The 16,701-nt window shown below is 46.1% G+C and overlaps 1 pseudogene; it reads right to left on the bottom strand.

The window, feature by feature from the left end:
* Window positions 1-10,997: 10,997 nt before the first annotated feature.
* Window positions 10,998-16,046, bottom strand: LOC115384889 (uncharacterized; annotated as a pseudogene).
* Window positions 16,047-16,701: the final 655 nt, after the last annotated feature.

Raw genomic sequence — 16,701 nt, forward strand, 5'->3', positions numbered from 1 at the left:
TTTTTTTTTTTTCCACATCAACCACAGCTTTTTTTTTTCCCACATCAACCACAGCGAATAAGCTCTTCACATTTAGGTATAAATGATCTATTTCTATACACTACATCTAGATTGAGTTTTTTGAGTTTGAGGCTTTATTGCTGTCAGTCATACAGTGTGCATCTTTCATTTTTTGGTTCTCTCAAATTAATACTACTGACATTATGACGTGTTTCCACCTACCCCACTCTACTAGACTCGACTCTGCCCCGCTGTACTTGACTCGGTTTTGTGGTGGTCTCCACTGGCCTTGTTTGTCTCCATGGATACTGTTCTCAGTGGGCAGGGAATCAGATGGTAAACATTCCGCCCCTCAGCAGACATAAACAAGCTGAACGAAGGACATAGGCCGTCATGTGTCTTTCTGCTGTTTTGGCGCTTTTTCATTGTAAGAAGAGAGTCATAAAATGTTACAAACAGTGAGAAATAATGTGAAAGAAAAGTAGGGAAGAGTCTGGGAGGCCCTGCAGCGGAATCAAGCTGAAGATGAGATGTTAAGAGCTGTGAGGAGATGACTGCTCAGGGTGAGTTACCAATCTGCAACTGCAGTTATTAAGACAAGTTTGTGATTTAAATTGTTTTATTTGCGTTATTCTAGCGATCAGGTCACAATATGCAAAACAGTCCTTAAAGCAACACAGTCAGTGATAACATTAGATTCAGTAATTAAAGTGCATTTCTGTTCTGTACTTTTGTCGGCCAGCTCAGAGGAGTTTTAAGGGAACATATTTTTCAGTCATATCATATAGGTCTCAGAAGCCCAAAAAACATAGTATTTAAGTTTGTTCACCCCAAATTCATCCTTGTTCGGAGTTTCAGTGGTCTAAAAGTGGCTCTGAGGAGCCCTCCTCAGAACAGGCTGTTTCTGAGCCTGCCTCCAGGTATGCACTTGAACGTGTCTGTCCACGCCTACTCTCACACACACACACACATGGTGCGGGCACAGTCAGGGGGAGGAGTTGAACCCGCTTATTTCAGGATAAGCGGACCAAACTCAAACTTGACCATTTCAGCTTCCGTTTCATTTTCACAAATGTGGTGCAGCAACACACGGTGGAAACAGACACTTTTCACATTTGAACGTCATAATGAGGCTACGGCGACACATAATACTATAAGAAACTCTTCACAAAGTGAAAAAAGCGTATGCCCCCTTTAAATGCCGAGATCAAATTTCAGATCCACGGTTGAACATCTATTTAGTGCAAACAACAACCCCAGGAAAAGTAATAAGAATTTGAAACGACACTCACGGAGTGACGTCGTTGAAGCTGAAAATGCGTGTCCAGACCACGCCACGGATTCCAATTGACTTTCAGTGGAGACTGAAAGTCTCCACACGCAATTTCAGCATATTGCGTGACAGGAGCACGTAATCTGGGACCCTCTGGTACTAACAATGCATGCTCATTTCATGCATTTCTGTGGGATCAGGTTGGAAAACACAGAGGTGAGGTGAGGTAACCCTAATCGGGATTCCCCCAGAGGATGAAAACAACGCATTGAGTTAGAGACAGAAAACTTCAGATTATATCTTGGGAATGCCGCCCCATCCCCCATGTGAAATATCAGCCCTCTGGGACCCCCCCCCCCCCCCGGGTTGTGCCGAGACCAAAGGTCAAAGGTCAGAGGTCAACCTCAACAGGACTCTGCCACACTTTCGGCGAGGGAGATGAAACGCTAGATCCTGCATGGGGGCTGCCAGGACATCCACTGTGTGAATTTTCAGCTCTCTAGAAGATTTTACTGAAAAAAATCCATCAGTTTCCACTTGCACAGTGAGAGGCCCGAACTGCAGCCTGATAGACAGGAGAATGCCTCAACGCTTTGAGCTAGGGAGCTGAAAATCTAGATCCTGAATGAGGGCTGCCAGGACATCCATTGTGTTTATCAGCCCTCTGGGACCCTCCTAACCCCAAAGGTCAAAGGTCAACGTGGCTAGAACTCCCTCAACGCTTTGAGCTAGAAACTTAAGATTATGCCTCGGGAATGCCACCCCATCCCCTGTGTGAAATCTCAGTCCTCCAGCCCCACCGGAAGCCTTTCTAGGGAGCTGGAAGGAGCAGATTTCAAAAACACCTTAACGGAGTATATTTTGTGCGCCGTTTTTGAAATACTCCGCCAAACGAGCTCAAACCAGCATGAAATCACCCTCTCCACACCGCGCTCATGTGTGCCGGCTGTGGTGGTACAGCTCAAACGGAAGTACCCATAAAAAGCAAATTTCGATATTTTGCGTTTTCACGTTTTTATTTTCTAAAAAAAAATGGTGATAGGTGGGGGGCTGAAACCTTCAGGGATTCCTTGTTGTCCCATCACACATCTATGGTGCGATTTTCAGCCCTCCGGGACATGTAGAAATATGCATATGAGGCAAATGCTAGCATTTTGTGGCTAAAAAAGAAGCTAATTTAGCTGTTTCCATTAATAGCTCCCAAACAGTGATAGCTAGCTGGCTCAAACCTTCACACCTGGTCTGTGGAGACCTTACACATCCGTGGGCATGGGTCAGCCCCGCCCACCTTGTAGAAATACTGCACAAAGTGGGCGTGAGCTGTGATTAGCTGTTCGCTGCTAATCCCAACTTCCAGCTTGAATAACTCCTAAACGGTTGAGGCTAGGGAGATGGGGGTTGGATGTGTGTGTCCCTGAGGGGGTCCCTGACATCTCTGTGAGAGGCGATCCCCTAGCACCTGAGGAACATGTGCAGTTAATGGATTTAGCCGTTAGCTGCCATTACCGACTTCGGCGGTGAATAACTCTGAAAGGGGCGGGGCTAGGGAGATGGGGGTGCAATATGTGTCTCCCGGGGTGGGGGGTCCTTGACACCTGTGTGCGATCTCATCCCTCTAGCACCTGCGGACCGTTGCCCTTTGACCTACGCCGCACGTTTCATTGAATAGCTCTGAAAGTGGCGGTGAATAACTCTGAAAGGGACTTGGATGAGGCTTCAATATGTGTCTCCTGCCCAAAGGGTCCCACCACAGCTTGCACACACAAATGGGGTGTAGAGACAGTGATTCCCTTCTGCTTTGAGCTATCTTGGTGCAGTATTTAAAAGTTATGAGCAAAAGATGCTCCATTAAGCAATTTTTGGAATTTCCCGTGAGAACGGACTCAGAAGACCCCCGAAAGGGATCCACTGTGGCTAGACGGCAGCAATTGACAGAGGGAATATGGACACATGTAAAACTAACAAAATGTGAATTTCACCTTCCTAGGTGAAAGTGTGGAGGAGTTTTGATGAGGTTGACCTTTGACCTGTGGCCTTCGCATCATTCCAGTGTGTCCCAGAGGGCTGAAATTACACACAGAGGATGTACCAGTAGCCATGAAACATAATCTAGAGCTCCAAGCGTGGAAGAGTTTCCTGTAATAAGAGTACAGAATGGGAAAGCAAATTCACAAGTGGAAACAACTGAACTTTTCAGAAAAAAAACATCAGAAGGAGCTGAAATTTCAGATGTAGTAGTAGCTCTGAAACATAATCTAGAGTTTGAAGATCCCAGACGGAGGCGTTCCCCCTTTTTTCACAGCTCGATGCCTTGACCTCTGTCTGAGGACCCCGTTTCAGCGTCCTTCAACCTGCCGTAATTCGGCAACGGAAGCCCAGAGAAAGGCAGGGTCAACGGTGTTGTGCAGGGCAGGAGGGGCTCTACCGGGCGGTGTGGAAACTCGGTCTTGGGTCGGGACCCCCCAGGCCCAAAAAAGGGGGGCGTGAGGTGAAACCCTTTCACCCACTTGATTTCCTGAGCCGGGGTCAGACACCGGTTTTAAATTTTGGAGCCACGCCCTAAAAAAGAGCACTGTTAGAAAGCTCGGGTCACCCTGAACGAGAATCCACCCGACTCGGCCCCGTGGGGCATAAGGGGGTGGAGCTAGAGGGACGTAAATTTTTGGGAAAAGGTCTTACGTTTGGGACCGTAGCTCCGTCCCCTACTTTTCAAACACAAAATGTAGCCCAAAATAAAGACTTCAATTTCAGGACTTCCCCATCTCTGCCTCTCCCCCTCTTATGCTCCTGACATGAATGCACATAAGGATGAGCGTCTCTGAACATATCCTTTTGGTCCTGTGTCAACCATGTCGAATTAAAAAAAAAAACTGTTGTTTCTCTATCGGTGTTGGCATCATCGCTCTCCCATAGCTAACTTCTTTTATCTACTCTACTTCCCCACACCCTCTTCAAGTGCAGGGATGCAAACCCCCAGTACCTCTCGTCAGTGACTGGCTGGTTGTTGCAGCCTCGGCTGTTCAAACAGACTGAATTTTTTCAGAGCATATTCAGAGGACAGTCAGCTAGCAGATTGTAAGATGTTTGCTGTAGGTGACCAGCTTAGAAACTGCATGACAGGACTTAGAATACCTTCAATTTTGGGAAGGTTATAGATAGGCACAGGTTCGTGATGGAGGGGTAATGCAAATAAACAAGATGATGTATCAGTCAGGACACAGTGAAGGGGAGATGAGGATGGTGTACTGAATTTGTTGAGATTATCACAAGGGGGGTCACAGCAAGGCTACGAAACAAAGGAAGGAACAAAACAAGGAAATATGATGAAGTCTTTGGCTAATGAAGACAGATTGTGGTGTGCTGTGTGTCTCAAAAGTCAAAATATTAGATTCTGACAGTGTGAGGTAGAATAAGTAGACAACTGAGACATAAAAAAGAGCCTGTTGATATTTGAGAGAAATAATTGTTGTGTACAAGTAAATTTACCAAATTAATCATGCACATAAAAGGTTTACAGTTTGCAAAGAAAATTGTTCTTTAAGTTTTTTTTAGTTGCGATGTCACACTGAAGTTGCAGTTCTGTATTGGTGAGACAATGTTTACGAAACGAGTCTTAAGACGTTTTCAAGAAGAAGATGTGTATATGCATTCACAAGGGTGGTGGGGCTTGAAAATATTTTTAACTACAAAGGGGGGGCCACAAGAAAAAGTTTAGGAACCACTGACATAGCTAATGTTGCCAAACCGGCTTCAAGTGATTGCAACTTGAAAGTTTGCAAAAAGAATCAGGTTTCTCAATATTACAAAGTGGACTCACAACTGTACTTAAAGGTATACTGGTGGATTCTCTGCCGATTTCGTACAACATGGCCGATTTGCCATTTTTGGAGCACTGCGCATGCGAGGCTCCCTCCGCATGAGGACTGTGGGAGCGCGCACGTCAGCCGCATGTCAGTTTGTTTACATCTGCGCGGCTGGAGCATCGTCTTTCCGCATAGGATTAAAACACATTTGTAATCATGTCGGACTCTTCTTCAAATCATACATAAGAATACGATCCGTAAAGTAGTGTCTTACGTGTTTATGCAACAGAAACACATTTGAATGGGATAATAAGCATGTTACCTGTCCAGCAGAAACTTCCCCATGTCGTGATCAGTCCTAAATCCTGTTTGTGCTTTGAATGTCCGCCACCTCGTAAAGGAATCTCCGAGTAAAACACACGTTTTGTCCTTCTTTTCTATGGCCTTTCTTCTATCCTCTGCCATCTCAAACAATGTTCTTTTTTGTGGCTGGCCATCTTCGGAGGTGTTCGCGGGAGGAACAAGCCGCTTCTGCGACTTCTGCTTCTGCGATGGTCGCTCCCGCTGCATGCCACTTCCTAAACAATGCTCTGCGCATGCGCGGCTCGAAACAAGAGCGCACACAGAGGAGGCGACTCGCCATGATACGTCATCACGCAAACGCGTTCCCACATTGATTGGCATTATGACTGTCCAATCATAAGTTGGAACCATACAATTCTGATTGGTTCTAAGGATCCTCCAGTATACCTTTAACTTTAAGCAAGTTAGGTTTATTTAAAGTTAAGCAAATCCATTGACTTGAGCAGATAGCACTGGTATACGCATGCTACTGCAGTGCCAGCTACATTTCTAGCTATGGATAGCAGTAGATGAAAATGTATTATTTAAATATATTATATTATATATATATATATATATATATATATATATATATATATATATATATATATATATATATATATATATATATCAGTCAAACTTTATTTTTGCTAAATTATCATTTACTGTGTATCCGTTCTATTACCCTACCTTTGGGGTCGTGCAGTACCACACACATCCATTAGGGGCAATGTAGAGTTATACACAGATTGGGGGGGGGGGTCCACACACACACACAAAATATCTGAAAAAAACTATTTTTGGGGACAATGGAGATTTTAAGGAAGAAACCCATTTTAGAGCATTCTGAATGCAACTGCAATGCAATCTAATTGGGGACCGTGGTTTTGGTCCCCAAAGGCAATGGTGTCCCCAATCAACTGGTGTGTGAGCTGATGAAAATCCCCAATTTGGACATAAGTAAGAACACACACACACACACACACACACACACACACACACACACACACACACACACACACACACACACACACACACACACACACACACAGATTAATGGTCGACTCAGCATCTCAGCATTCTCTGACCGGACTTTCTCCTGAAGGCCAGTACACACTACAGGATTTTTTCAATCTTCCTCGATTCAGACACCACACACTAGAAGACAACAGAGGACAGATCGCACCCGATCTTCCTCTCCTGATCTTCTAGTGTGTGTGTCGCTCCGGAGCAGACCACACACTAGCAGTTTCTTCAGCCGAGAATCGGCTCCTCATTCTTCCAAATCTTGCGTAGTCCAACGTGACTTTGTGCGGTTTCCCTTCATTCCTGTGTTTAACATTTATCATAAGTGGAGAACTCAGTCATTCGCTCAGTTCATTTATTCACATCGGTATCGCTCTTTCAGCGCCCCGCCCCACCCCGCATGCGCACAAGCACGGACTGTCAGCACCTTGTCAGAAAATTTAAATGTTCCAGTACAGAAGAGGGAAACAGTTTCAGATCATTTTCTTATAATTTACCCTCCACATTTGATAATAATTCAGCTTATTGTGTGCGTGTTTTTTATTTTGTTTGTTTTTTTGTGTTTTTTTTGTTTGTTTTTTTGTCTCCCGAGTGGAGAAGTAGAATAAAGTTATTAGCAGTCTGTGACAAGTAAAGGCTACTTTTTTAAATCACCAAATATCTTAAATCATTGTTTATGTCCACAGATTTGATAATTTACATTACAATAAAAACATGTTGAGCTTTGATTAGAAAAAGTTTCATTTTATGTCCAAAGGCACGGCATCAGCGGAAAGTTTTTTTTTTAAATTATTATTTTTTTTTCTTCCCCATTCTTTTGTGATGGTTAATACCATATTGGCCCGAATATGACAATGTTTTTTTCCAGAAATTGTACCCTCAAAAGTGGGGTCGTGTTATAATCTATGAAACCTGATCAAACTAATCAAATAGACAGGCTCAGTGACTGTATCAGAGAAATTAAATCCTGGATGACTACGAACGATCTCCGTCTTAATCCTGGCAAAACGGAGGTCATTATGCTAGGCCCCCATAAATGGAGAGAGTGTCTATCTGAACAGATTATCACCTTAGATAACGTCAGTGTATCCTCCTCCTCTACTGTCAGGAACCTCGGGGTCTTATTTGATCAGGGTATCTCCTTTAAAGCACACATCAACCTGGCTTGTAAAACAGCATATTTCCACCTGCGCAACATAGCTAAAATAAGAAACATTGGACCTAGAAGCGATGCAGAAAAACTCATCCATGCAAAGGGCGGCTGTGGCTCAGTGGGGAGAGCAGTCGTCTAACGATCGGGAGGTTGTTGGTTCGATTCCCATCTCCCCCTGTCTGCATGCCAAAGTGTCCTTGGGCAAGACACTGAACCCTGAATTGCCCCCAGTGGATGGACTGAGCGCCTTGCATGGCAGCCAGTGTGTGAATGGGTGAATGTGATAATACAGTGTAAAGCACTTTGGTCTCTGGTTCAAAATGCGGCCGCCAGATTATTAACAGGAACTAGAAGACGTGAACACATTACTCTCGTTCTAAAGTCTCTTCACTGGCTTCCTGTCGAGTTTAGAGTTAGATTTAAAATCCTTCTCCTGACTTACAAAATCCTAAATGGGATGGCTCCAACCTATCTCCAAGATGCTTTAACGCCTTATCAACCAATCAGAGCACTTCGCTCTCAAAATGCAGGGTTACTGGTGACTCCTAGAGTCTCTAAATGGACACTAGGTGGAAGAGCCTTTAGCTATCAGGCACCATTTTTATGGAACCAGCTTCCAAGTGGTGTCAAAGAGGCAGACACAGTCTCCACATTTAAGGTTAGGCTCAAGACGTTTCTCTTCGATGCAGCCTATGATCAGGTCAGCTAGGGATTCTAATCTAAACTAAACTAAACTAAACTAAACTAAACTAAACTAAATTAAACTAAACTAAACTATCTAAACTACACTAACTAAATACTAGTTTAAACAGTTAAGTATCCACAAAGCTGCCCTAGGAGCTAGAATGCTGTGGGAAGTACGGTGCACTGAGCCCTAACCTCTAATGTCTGAATGTTATTCCCTTTAGTCCGTTCATTACTTTTCACCTGCTGTCCCCCGCTTCGAGGGGGAGTCTTCTCCAGTTTCAGTTGCTGACTCCACTATTACGAGGGCCTACGAACAATCTCCGTCTGGACCAGGAGGACACTCCTGTCGATCCTGCCCGTGGACTGGCTTCGGTTCTACTTCTGGGATCCGTGGTTCTTTTGCTGGACCGTCCAACGGACTGTCCTCAACATTGTCCTAGGCTTTACTTCTTATTGTCTCATGCTAGCTGTTGCCAAAGCTGTCCGTCCCTGGGAGAGGGATCCCTCCATACTGTGGTTCTCCCCAAGATTTCTTCTTTTCCCACTGGGTTTTTGGAGTTTTTTCTTGCCGGATGTGAGGGTCTAAGGTGGTGGTTGCTTCGTTTTGTCTCGTTACTGTGAATTTGACATATTAACATTATGCTTATTCACTGTTTTTATTTTTACCAACCAATGTAACATCTTGAAGCCCTCTGAGGCAACTGTTGTTGTGATACTGGGCTATACAAAAATAAATTGATTGATTGAAATTGATTGATAATCGCGGACTTAAGGTAGATGGTCAATACGCATCCGCGCCGCTAGATGGAGCCAAAGTATCACTGAGCAGAGAGCGAGTGGAGCGATGAAATGAGATCAAATGATCTGATGAAAAATGGCGGATCATCTGGAACAAAGGGGCTGAACGCTGGACAACTGAGCAAACAACAGAGGCAAAGTTATGATACCAACTTTAAACTGATGGTGATCAACGCAGCAGAGTCCTCAAACAACTGCCAAGCCGCCAAGAGATATGGTGTACCAGAGCGCCTTGTTCAATATTGGAGAGCACAGAAAAAATGCCTACAGAATGCTAACACTATAAGAAAAGCTTTCCGTGCTCCCAAGAGCGGACGCTTCAGAGAGACTGATAGAAGGGTGAGTGAATACGTCTCTGAAAGACAGAAAGACGGAATGCCCACCACCAGAGCCTGATTCAGCTGAAGGAACTGGGAAGTTATATACATCATTTATACAGTTTGGACCCCTTGAGGCTTCTTATCTGTTGCTTATTGTTTCTTAGTGAATATATTCTAAAGAATATATATTCTAAAGAGAATATATTTTTTTTATTCAATACTGTAGTAATATTGTTTCATTTTATATCTCGTGAAATGTTATCTCAGTTGTGAGTTTTTGAGTTTATAATAATTGTATAATAAAAAGTTGTTTTATGAGTGACCTTACTGTCTTCAGCATTTTTTCTTTTTCCACAAAATGATCTTTGAAAAATAGGGGTCGTGTTATAATCGGAGTCGTCTTATATTCGGGCCAATACGGTAATTGAGATGAATTAAAATTATAGCTGGGCCGTTAACGGCGATAACGTGCTGCGTTATCACGAGAGTCTTATCGCGCAAAAAAAAAAAAAGTCGCCTTTAGTCTAATCTGTCCTGTGCCCCGAGCCCGAGAATCCCACCGTGCTCCAGTTGAGCGTCAAAAAAAACAAAAAACACACGCGCTTTTAGCGGTGAAACACGGTCCATTCCTCATTATTTTCCATATTGAACTCGGCCAAATTATCAGAAAAATCACGAGGAAAATGCTGGTGTGAGGCACAAACTAAAATAAGGACAGCAAATATGAAAAAAATTAAAGTGAAACTTAAATCGCGTGTTTTGACGGCGCAGCGTTTCGGCCAGCTGGGCGTTTTTCAGGCGCTGAAAATGCGCAAAAAAAAGTACATTTCCCTTCAACACACAATCTGGTTTAATAAAGGTAAGTATGAGACAAAATTCGGCGTGACTGAATTTAGGCTGTCCAGGAGATAGGATGAAGTTTGAGGAAGTGAACGCTCTAAGAAATTTCTATTTTTCACCTGCTCTGTTATTGGTGGTGTGTGTGTGTGTGTGTGTGTGTGTGTGTGTGTGTGTGTGTGTGTGTGTGTGTGTGTGTGTGTGTGTGTGTGTGTGTGTGTGTGTGTTGGGGGGCATCCTTGGTAAAGACTTGGTATTTTAAAGGTGCTGTAGGCAGGATTTTGCTCGTCAGTGCTAATTTTTCTGTGTTTTCTTTGGATTAAATGTCAGAGTATCCATTGATAATCCTTTAGGAGTGTAGCATAACTGCACTACTGCGAGGACGCAGCGTTTCCATCTGTCTCTGTTCTGAGCTAAAAAAGAATCTCGACAGCTCCAGGTATCTTTGACCAATCAGAAGAGCCCATAAGGCTCTAACTGTGATTGTTCGAGGAGCATTCGTCGCACGTTCTTGTGGGAGGGGCTTAACTTGCGCAAGGGCGTGATGTCAGAGAAAACAGGACAGGATTGGCTGTGCTGGGTTTCAAATCACCATCTTAAATGGGTCAAATCACCATCTTGGCGGAGATGCGGAATCCTGCCAACAGCACCTTTAAGCTATTATAAATCATATTTGATGAATTGTAAAATGTTTTATGTAACACACACACACATTTTGATTGCATCGGCAGACTTCAAATAAGCCATTTTAATCGCGATTAACTCCAGGATTGAGGTGCGAGTTTCCTTTCATTGGCCTCGTCCATGCGCTCTTCACAGGGAACTGTGAGTTACAGCACAACCAATTGCTTGGTGGATTCTGACAATAGGATCATATCAGGTCGGAGTCACGTAGATGTTATCCTGGCTGGAAACTTTAGCTGTTTGCCTAGGTCTACTTGTAGTTGCCAGTCAGCCGCGGTGGTGAGGAGGCTTGATCTCACCCTTGGTTGTTTTTCCGACTTCTCTCCAGCTCTGTGGAACTTGATGGTCTGTACCCTGTTGTAGCTCTTAGTGGTGCTTATGGCTGTGGCTATGCTGTCAGCAACTGCCTTAAGGACCTGGTCGTGGCACCAGCGGTAGCGCCCTTCCCCTAGTCCTTTTGCTGAGGAGGTATTCCAGGGATCCCCCTCCTGGACACTGAGGACAGGATGGTGTTTCTGTTTTTCCCCAGACATGGAGGTTACTTGGGCTCGGTAGGACATCATACACAGCCTGGACTAAGAATCGGATGTTATAAACGTCTGCTCTCCAGAGGTTGGACCAGGTGACCTTCCATTGCAGAACGTTCTCCCACCTAGTCCACGCTCCTTGTTGCCCAATTCCCACCATTCTGCTGGTTCGTTCTTCCTCCACGCCTGCCCGCAATTCCTCCTGAATGAGGCGCTGTTGCTCTTTACCCTGGGCCATATCTGCCCTGGTTGCCGGGAAGTAGCCCACACCTGTGCGGACTGAGGCTTTGGCCCCACCAGTGCTTTCTTCCTCAGCCGTGACTTCGCCACCTCCAGAGCTTTGTTTGCCCTCCATTTCCTACCTGTTCATACCTGGATACCAGCCAATGCCACCTTCTCGTCCCTGGATTCCCTGTACTGCAGGATTTCCCGAGTTCTGGACACCTTGAATTCTTCAGTGAATCCACTAAATGAGAGCTGCAAGATATTACTGCTGCCATACAGGGCAGAACTGCTCAGACTGCAGGGTAGGCCAAGCCATCTTCACAGGAAGCTGCTAATCTTCCTCTCCATGGCCTCAACGGTTGCGATGGGCACCGCATACACAAGCAGAGGCCACAGCGCCCAGGGCAAGATGGAATGCTGGTAAACTAGATACCCAGATAGTACTCTTGGATAATTATCACCTAAGCTGAAGTCACCGAGGTGGTTGGTAAGCTCCTCGGTGGCAAGGCACCAGGGGTGGATGAAATTCGCCCCGAGTACCTTAAGTCTCTGGATGTGCAGGGACTGTCTTGGTTGACACGTCTCTGCAACATCGCGTGGCGGTCGGGGACGGTGCCTCTGGATTGGCAGCCTGGGGTGGTGGTCCCCCTGTTTAAAAAGGGGGACCAGAGGATGTGCCCCAACTATAGGGGATCACACTCCACAGCCTCCCTGGGAAAGTCTATTCCAGGGTACTAGAGAGGAGGATTCGACAGATAGTCGAACCTCGGATCCAGGAAGAACAATGCGGTTTTTGTCCTGGTGGCAGAACAGTGGACCAGCTCTATACCCTCCATAGGGTGCTCGAGGGTTTGTGGGAGTTCACCCAACCAGTTCACATCTGTTTTGTGGACTTGGAGAAGGTGTTCGACCGCATCCCTCGTGGTGTCTTGTGGGGGGTGCTCCGGGAATACGGAGTCCGGGCCCCTTGTTAAAGGCCGTCCGGTCTCTGTATAACCGGAGTAGGAGTCTGGTCTGCATTGCCGGCAGTAAGTCGGACCTGTTTCCGGTGCATGTTGGACTCCAGCAGGGCTGCCCTTTGTCACCTGTTCTGTTCATTATCTTTATGGATAGAATTTCTAGGTGCAGCCAGGGGCCGGAGGGGGTCCGGTTCGGGGACCACAGGATTTCATCTCTGCTTTTTGCAGATGATGTTGTCCTGTTGGCTTCATCGAACCCGGACCTACAGCATGCACTGGGGCGGTTCGCAGCCGAGTGTGAAGCGACAGGGCTGAGGATCAGCACCTCCAAATCCGAGGCCATGGTCCTCGACCGGAAAAGGGTGGCCTGCCCCCTCCGGGTCGGTGGAGGGACTCTGGCCCAAGTGGAAGAGTTTAAGTATCTTGGGGTCTTGTTCACGAGTGGGGGACAGATGGAACATGAGATTGACAGATGGAACAGTGCAGCGGCTGCAGTGATACGGTCGTTGTATCGGTCCGTTGTGGTGAAGAAGGAGCTGAGCCGAAAGGCGAAACTCTCGATTTACCGGTCAATCTACGTTCCCACCCTCACCTATGGTCATGAGCTTTAGGCCATGACCGAAAGGACAACATACAAGTGGCTGAAATGAGCTTCCTCTGTAGGGTGGCTGGGCGCTCCCTTAGAGACAGGGGGAGGAACTCAGTCACCAGGGAGGAGCTCGGAGTAGAGCCGCTACTCCTCCGCATCGAGAGGGGCCAGCTGAGGTGGCTTGGGCACCTCTTTAGGATGCCCCCTGGACACCTCCCTGGGGAGGTGTTCCGGGCATGTCCCACCGGGAGGAGACCACGGAGAAGACCTAGGAGAGACTGTGTCTCTCTGCTGGCCTGGGAATGCCTTGGGATCCTCCCTGAAGAGCTGGAGGAAGAGTCTGGGGACAGGAAAGTCTGGTCATCTCTGCTGAGACTGCTGCCCCCGGGACCCGGTCCCAGATAAGCGGTTGAAAATGGATGGATGGATGGAATATCAATAGCCAAAATTGACCTTAAATTTGAGTCGCAAAATGATGGTGGCCTTTATCAGAGGTTCACAGTCAATTATCCACTCAAATTCCAAAATAATTGTTTAAACTATTTTATGAGACTGATGACAACAAACTTACTGTTAAACATGTGATGTCTCAGAGAGTATCTGATTTACATGAGATCTCAGTTATTTTAATAATAATTAACTATCTTCTTCAATCATTAGTTATTACTGGTAGCCAAAGTGACCATGAACGTGGTCCCAACAACATGGAGCGTGTCAGAGGTTCACAGTCAATGATCCACTGCAGCACCTTTCTTCTTCTAGAAAGCTTTGGAATGTGGAGCTGCACACGGCTCTGCCACCGTCACAAGACTAAAGAGCAGAGAAGAAGCTCCGTTTCTCCTGGAGATCCTCAGTGTGGATCACTCTCAGATCAGCCTGATGTCTGACCTTTAGTGTCAACACTACTTTACTGAAACACACTCAAACATGGAGTCTGACCTCAGAGTCTGCAGACCACAGAGTGGACTCTGCAGAAAACCACACAGCTGAGAAACTCCTGAATCCTGCAGAGGGTTCCGACTCAGGTCCAGATGTTCCAGATGTTTCTGGAGGGAGGGGTTGGTCTTCAGAGCTGAGGCCACAGAAGAACAGCTGATCTCTGACAGGCTGCATTTAATCAACCTGAATAAAGACAGAAAGAAGTGAGGTTAGAGGACAGAGTTTGATGTTGAAGTGACTGAGAGCTGAAGAAGGTTCAGACTGGAAGAGTTTAGAAATGTAAAGTCCAAACAGCTGAAGCCTCCAGGAGGAGAAGAGCTCTCATCAACATGCTGCAGAGCTCAGTCCACTCTCTGTCCAAACATCTGGATCACCACACGCACGCACGCACACACACACACACACACACACACACACACACACACACACACACACACACACACACACACACACACACACACACACACACAGATCAGTTAAGATTTAGATTTTGTTATTCATCTTTTCCAAACTTTTTTTTTTTAAATATTTGGTTTATCTTTGGTTGATTTGGTTTATTTTCAATTTGCATTCAGAGGGGATTCTAGCAGTGAACGCAATACAATAAACAACAGTCTCTGAAACAAGCAACTGTGTTTAAATGTCAGTGAAACTTAACAACTGTTAAAAGCAAATCTGGCACAAGGCACATCAAAAATCATCACAAATTGGTTTGGATTCATATAAACAGGCCAGTGATTTCTGCCTGCCTTGACATGTTTCGCCTGCCAAGCTGCAGCCTTCCTCAGAAGTGTCACATGATGTTGTTGTGATGTGTCTGGTCAGCTGATTTATACAGATTTTGGCGCCAGCTTCCTATTAGGTGCAGTAGGATGACAGCGCCATCTGCAGTCCAACTTCTTCAGTACTGTGTCCCAGGTATGAGAAAGTTGATACGCCCCCTCTGTCCGGTTCACAATCTGGGGGACGCGTTTCCGGATCTCGATGGCCTCCCTGATCCAGCGGTGGTACTTGTTGCTTTCCGTGCCGATGATCTGGGCATGATCCCAGTCCATAAGTTGGTTTTCCCTCTTGCAGTGTTCGGAAATGGCAGACTTTAGCCGTTCCTGCTCTGCCTGTCGTTTGGAGGAGCGTGTGCATGCTTTAGATGTTTCTTTTTCACATTCAGTGCCATCTTCTTTTGTCCTGATGTTGAAGGCTCTGCCAGTCTCCCCGACGTAGGATTTGTTGCACGGCAAACAAGGTATTTTGTAAATGATATTGCATTTGTGTTGTGGCTCTATTTTGTCTTTGGGATGTACTAGTAACTGCCGTAGTTTTATGTGTGCTTTTACTGGGGTGCTGATGACCAGGGCAGATGGCGACCCCAGCCAGAGAACTGCTGACCTAAGAAATTCCCACCCATCACACATCAGAAGTAGGGAAGATGAGGACAGACAGGGGGCAAAGGAAGAGCCCAAAACAAACTCTGAATCTTAGACAGAAGAAGTTAGAGCCAGCTTTGGTAAGTTTGAATTGCTTATTGTGTTGTTGTGTTTGGGGTGGTTAGGTGCTTAGCACTGCAGTTTTGGTTTCTGTCTGCTCAATACAGAGGTTGTTAATGCGGGTCATACCTTCTATTGTCTGGCTCAAGTGAAATCAGACAGGGGCGGTTTAGCCGGGCAATCAGTCAAGTTGGAAACAGCTGTGATCCCGTCAGGTACTTAACAGCACAGACTGCGCCTGAGCGTCAGCGACAGCATCGGCCCACATAGTGTGAGGACCACAGAGGGTAAAGACCTGAGAGTCTACCTGCGCGAGTCCACCGAGCAAGGGCACCAGCTTCCACTAAGGTCTGTCTGTCACAGTCTAACGCACAATGTGTTTCTTACGTATCCCAGTCATCGTCGGCAACCGGAAAAGACGCGTAGTCCTCCGCAAATGCAGTCCACACAAACTGTCCGCTCTCTCTGGAAGTGGTCCCTGCCCACACTCAGTTACCTTCGTTCTTTGGAACTGTCAGTCCAGAGTCAATAAGACATAATTCATCAGTTCTCTGATGAAACTCTCAGACATTCAGGTCCTCGCCCTGACTGAGACATGGATCCGCCCAGAAAACTCAGTTATACCAGCCGCACTCTCGGCGTCTGCTACGTTAAGCCACACCCCTCGCTCTACTGGCCGAGGAGGCGGTGCTGGCATTCTCATTCCGGACAACTGGTCCTTCTCCGCACTATGCCCATTGAACAACAACACAACATTTGAATATCATGCTTTAACGGTCACTACTCCCATCAAAGCATATATTCTGGTTGTGTACCGCTCACCAGGGGGTAATCTGGATGACCCTGTCTCTTGTACTGGCTCCGTCTCCTCCCACCCACAAAGCTGGCAAAATCTTTGACTTGGTGCTGACTCGTAACTGCTCCATAGCAGAGGGGACAGTTATTCCACTACACCTATCTGACCATTTCTTGGTAAAAACTTGCAGCTGCCTTTCTACCATTGCACACACTGACACAGATGGTCTCCTTCCGCAGAAACCTGAAGTCCCTCACAG

This window comes from Salarias fasciatus, unplaced genomic scaffold (assembly GCF_902148845.1).
Source record: "Salarias fasciatus unplaced genomic scaffold, fSalaFa1.1, whole genome shotgun sequence".
Taxonomy (NCBI): domain Eukaryota; kingdom Metazoa; phylum Chordata; class Actinopteri; order Blenniiformes; family Blenniidae; genus Salarias; species Salarias fasciatus.